We start from the raw sequence: 6,261 nt of genomic DNA on the forward strand, positions 1-6,261 counted from the left end.
TAACTAAACAATCTGTAGAAGTAGAAGTCAATTAGAATTAAGTTTAGGACAAAAAACGTCAGTGTTTCTCACTTCGTGCTAATAGTTTTGAATGAATACGTAACATTTAGTTGGCCGTTCGCATTCGGTCCATTCGCAGAAATATTTCAACGTATTCTAAGGTCATACCAGATCCAAAATTTTGCCTCTGCAGATGCAGGAACTCCACACAGCCACTATACGACACACCCTGGTCTGTCATCTGAATCTACTCTTGGTCGAAAGTTCGTTCCGTCGATGTTTTGGACCTCTGTAAGATCGGATAGTTATTGTCTGTATGAATGATGTGGTTGGCTTTGAAGCGAGGCCTTCTCATGGACCATAGAGAGTGAGATACTTCCTCAGGACTTCGAGTCCCGAGCTTCCTTGGACCTCACGTGGCATGGATCTGGTTCCGAAGAGATCCAGAGAAGACCACGAGGGAAGAGCTAGAGCATAGAGTGCAGAAGGGACGAGACAAGAGAGGAAGAGAGAGAGAGAGCATGTTCTTCCTGTTTGGAAACATTGAACTGAAAAACATCCCCAAAGGTTTCCAGCATCAATCAGTACTGACTTTTCATAGTCACATGGTCAACTGGGCTGTCTTTTCTGATTTTATGGTCCTTTGTTTCAGATTCTTTTAAATCTCCTGCTCAAAAATAGTGCATGTTTTAATCATTAACTTTTATATCTTGCAAATGGTACAATAATTGAACCCTTAAAAAGATGATTCAGAAGTTTGTACATAAAGATGTTAGAAATTGGGATAAATGTCTGGACCCCCTATTATTCGCAGTCAGGGATGTCCCGCAAGCCTCCACAGGGTTTTCCCCCTCCGAGTGCCTGTATGGACGCCGGCCCCGTGGGGAGCTTGACGTCATATGGGAGGCGTGCAAGGAAGGACCTTCCCAGAGCAAAAATTTTATTCAGTATGTCCTTGATCTTCGAGCTACACACACTGGGTCAGTTCACACTGGGTCAGTCAAGTGGCAAGGAACCTTTGAGGTTACACAGCGAGTCGGGGATCTCGATTTTGAAGTTAACTGAAGGGATAGATCCGGGGTACATCAAATTTACCACCTCAACCTCCTTAAAATGTGGAGAGAGACAGTCCCCGTGTCCATGGTGATGCTAGTTCAGGTGAGGGCGGAGCCTGGGCCAGAGGTAATGTTCAAAGCCGATCCATTCACCCCGGTCCCTTGTGGAGACCACCTTTCACCGTCACAGCTCATGGAGGTAGCCAGGTTGCAAAAAAGAGTCCTCTTCCCAGTCGGACTAACCTCACACAACACCATATCAAGACTCCATCGGGAGTGGTAGTGCATAGTCGGCAATACCGCGTATCCGAACAAAAGAAATTGTGATTTAGGACAAATTAGAGGTTATTACATATATAATTTAAAGATGTGGATGGGATCAGTTAAAATGCCTGCATTCTCACACCATAATATGTAGGGGATTTTGCACACATTCTACCACCATTATATGAAGGGAATAAGGAAATGCAACATTTAGGAGGGAACTTTAAATTTAGGAAGGAATTTAGGGTCTTGAAATATGTGTCTTGCCATCAAGTGGGCAGTCCTAACCCTCCGCTACTACCTGCTGGGGTGTGCCTTCATCCTCCACTCGGATCACGTCCTGCTTCAGTGGCTCCACCGCATGAAGGATACCAATGCGTGGATCACTCACTTGGCACTTCAGCCCTTCAAATTTAAGGTGGTCCACAGGCCGGAGCCACAGATGGTTGTGGCTGATTTTCTCTCCAGGAATGATGGGGGGGGGGCGTTGGCAGGCGGGACGTGGTCGTGTGTCTGTCACTGGGGAGAGAGGAAGCGGTAAGTGCCATCACCTGGTGATTAATGATGCATAACACCTGTTTCTCGTTAGTGATGACGGAGATGGACTTGAAAAGGCCACCAAGAACACCAGTGAGGGAGACAGTTGCGTGAAACTGAAAACCCACTTCTGTATGCTGAAAGCCTGTTTAGTGTTGTGTGAAGCTGAAAAGCCTGTTCTGTTTATGAAGCTGAAAAGCCTGCTCTTTGTCTATGAAGCTGTAAAGCCTATACTTTGTCTGTGAAGCTGAACACTTGAATAAAAGCTGATTAACCTGGACTGCCAACCCGCTTCCTTCCCATTGGAACCTTTACATCTATTACATCTAGTTATTGTCGCTTTTGTGCAGTCAAAGGACTAGCATTAAACAAGAAAATTGAACCTATGTTTGCCATAGATGGTTTCCACAAAGGGAATTATCATTCATCTTAGATTTATTTTTTCTCTTAACCCTTGTGCAAACTTAGAGACATTTTTGTCTTTTTCTTTTTTGTTTTTTCGATTATTTTTGCTTTGTTAATGCCAACGGCATAAATTTTGTCAAAGGTGTCTATTTTTGGGGGAATTTTGATATTTCAACCTCAGTTCCTATAATACATCTATAATCACTGTACACAAAATAGTTACACTCAGGACCTTCTGGACAAAAATTTCCCCATTGAAACCGATTAAAACTGCAATATTTGGGATTCACGTGACGCCATGCGAGGTTCAGATATGAAATGCGAGTTCTGTGCATTTTGCCAGTTTTAACACTATTAATGTCATAAACCTCATGATATAATATTGGGAGGAGACTTTAATCTTTTGATGGACTCAGTCCTTGATCATAGTGAAGCAAATGTGTGTAAACCCCTTAGAGCAACATTGACGCTTCACAGGATGTGTAAAAATCTTGGTCTTACAGATATTTGGAGACTTTTGAACCCATCTGGTAAGGACTATATTTTTTTCAACAGTCCATAAGATTTATTCTACAAAATATTTGTTTTATATATCCAAGTTCCTTATTTAATCTGTTGTTGTTAATTGCTTAATTGGAAACATTTTAGTCTCAGATTACACCCTTGAGAAATTATGTAGAGGTGCTTTTATGTATCCCTTTTGCAAAATCCTGAATTCCAACAAATGTTAAAGGCTGAAACCAATGTTTATATGGAGACAAACTGGTCCTCAGTATTCTCTCTGGGCATGGATTGGAAGGCACTTAAGGTGGTTCTTAGGGGCCAGATCATACAATATGACTCATTCACCAAAAAATCCAAAGCTCAAGAACTCGTGGAGTTGGAGGGGAATATTAAAAGTGCAGAGGCAGAGCTGATGCGCCAAATGTCATCTGATGGCCTCAGAGAATTGACCTGATTGAAATACAGATATCATACTATTTTGTCGCAGAAGGTGGAGATTTGGCTATTCAGGGCAAGACAGTCATACTTTGAGACTTTCGGGGGACAAGGCAGGACAACTTCTGGTTAGATATATAAAGCAGAGAGAGTCTTTTTTTACCATTCCCTCAGTGAAATCTGCTCAGATTTTTTTAGATCTTATGCTACAGAATTAATTGCCCTGGAACCATTAGCAGCCACGATAAGAAAGGAGGATGATTTTCAATGGGTGGTGGTGGTGGGAAGTATGGCGCATAAGCTTTTTCTTTACGTAGATGATATTTTATTATTTGTCTCTGACCCTACAAGATATATGCCTTGCCTCCAACGAATTGTTAATTCATTTTCTAAATTCTTGGCATACAGAGTTAATTGTTCTAAATCCTAAGCTTTGGCTCTGACAGTGTACTTCCCGGTAACGGCTTTTCAGCCGGGCACCTTCCAGTGTCCCAAACAGGGCATTAAGTATTTGAGTATTTTATTCCCCGCAAATTTTTGTTTTTTTTTTCTTTTGTTTTTTTTGTTAATTTTTTCCCTTTAATTCAAAGTTTTTCGAGCGATGTGGGCAGGTGGGCTTCATTACATTTATCTATGATTGGGAAGGTTAATGTTATTAAAATGAATTGTATTCCACAATTCAACTACCTGCTAGAGTCCCGCCCTGTTGATGTCCCCCTCTCTTATTTCAAGCAATTTTATAGCATAGCGAAGTCCTTCATTTGGAATGGTAAGTGTCCCAGATTACGTTTTAGTAAGCTGCATAGGCCAATTAACTAAGGTGGGCTAGGCCTACACAAGATTTTGTTTTATTATTATGCATTCGGTTTCAGAAATTTGGCTCATTGGTCACTTCCACCTGTGAGTGCCCCTCTCTTGTTTTGTATTGAACAGGAAGTTCTTGCCCCTATTTCACCATTGCAAAGTCTTTCTATCAAACTAATCAGAGAAGTTAAGTTACACCCCGTTATCTTGTATTGGCACATGGACAAAAGTGTCCAGAGTGTTTAATTCTGACATTTATTTCAAAGTTGCCTCCTTTGGCTGAACCCAAAATTATGTATTAATAAGTACCTTTTCTGCTGGTCAGAATGGATTGTGAGGGGGCCTATGCACTCTGTGACCTATATGAGATTGGAGTGTTGAGATCCTTTGAAAATTTGGTTCAACCTTTTGGGATACCCAGATCAAGTTTTTTAGGTATCTACAGCTGTGCCACCTGCACTGTACTATTTTTGGGAGTAGCATACACCCCCCTAAGTGGCAGATACTCTGGGAGTGGTGATTACTACTTTTGGAAAAGGTCATGAGGCATCAGTGCATTACTCCCTGTTAATTCAGAGTCTGGGAGACAGAGATTTAATTTCTATCAAGAGATTATGGGAGTAAGATTTAAACTTGGTATTGGAGAAGGGAGTGTGGGCTAGGATTCTAAACAAAACATCATGTCTGCATTGTGTGGGGCTTCAAAACACATTGAATATCCATATTACATGTACGTAGGCCTAGGTCACTAGGTGGCCTAGTGGCTTTTTCGCCATTGTCACTTTCTTTAAATAATGTGTTCTAATCATATTGTTAATCCTACATCCACAATGCATGGTTGTCAAGTGATGTTTATGTGTTTATTATTTATTTTTTATTTCACAGTTGGTTTGAACCATATGCATAATATCATAATTCTACAGTGGGCACAAACTTGTCATGACCTCCCTTCTGTATATCTAGTGCAGTGAAAAACTGAGTCTAATTGATTTAATTGTCTTTAGTCTGTTTGTCTGTTTTCTTCTTGCTTTTCAAAAAAAGCACCTTATGCAATTTAAGATTTTACATCGATTCTATTGGACCCCCTCTAGATTGTATAGGCTTGGTCTTAAAGGCACACCCACCTGCTAGCAATGCCAATCAGAAGATGGAGACACAACCCATGTTTTTTTTGTTTGAAAGAGTTTTGTGTGTGATGTATTGGGCACTCAAATATAAATTTGTCCCAGACTCTGTATTTTAGGCAATGAGATTGACATTGTTATAGGGGATAAATGCAGTAAGAATTGAGTCCTGGCCAGTTTTATGATAGGCAGACAGGTCAACTTTATGGGATGTAAGTCGGTTAATATTCAGGGGTAAGGGTTGTAAATTTAGATCATTTGATTCCAAATATTCTGTGTTTTTTTAATGTTTTTTTTATATGGAATAAATAAAAATATTTTATTACAAAAAAACAAAAAAAAACAAACAAAACTACAATATTTGATCCCAGTGCCAGTAAAGCATAACATTGTGAATTCTATGATGTTATGCCTTTATTCCAGAGCCCTAGCTTCAAAAATGTTTTTTTTTTTAATATATTTTCCACCAGATGACGCCATTTTTCTCATGGTTATCCAATGGAGCCAATACAGGCTTTTCCCATATTTTCAGTTTTCTGTATTACAGAGCAATGCTGGCCAATTTAATACATGATGCAGCTAAAATTGTGAAAATGTTTTGACAATTTTGTCCTCTAAAGACCTCTGAGTAACTTTTTTTTTATTGATGCACAAGGGTTAAGTATAGTTTTATGTTTACTTACTCTACTTTTGTGCTTTTTGGAGATTCATGGTTTTGGTCACCATTCACTGTTGCCCAGCCTTCTATATATCATCCCCTCAAATGCTGCCACCCTGTTCAACTCTGTGTACCACTCCCGAAATGAGGGCACTCCAGCTGACATCCATCCCCTAAGGATGACCTGTCTTCCGATCATGACACCAGCCAGGGCCCAATTCTTTATGAACCCATCCCCTATATTAATAACCGTCCCATCGCCTAGAATACAGACTCTGGGGCAAAATTACATTTGAATACCCAATACATCAAACATAAAATTCTGAACCCTCAACCAAAATTCTTAGATCTTAACACACCACCAAAAAACATGGGTTGTGTCCTGTCTTCTGATTGGCATCGCCAGCATGTGTGTCATTGAGACCAAGTATTTACAATCTAGAGGGTGTCCAATAGAATGTATGAGAAATCTTAA

This window comes from Xyrauchen texanus, chromosome 45 (assembly GCF_025860055.1).
Source record: "Xyrauchen texanus isolate HMW12.3.18 chromosome 45, RBS_HiC_50CHRs, whole genome shotgun sequence".
NCBI classification, from domain to species: Eukaryota; Metazoa; Chordata; class Actinopteri; order Cypriniformes; family Catostomidae; genus Xyrauchen; species Xyrauchen texanus.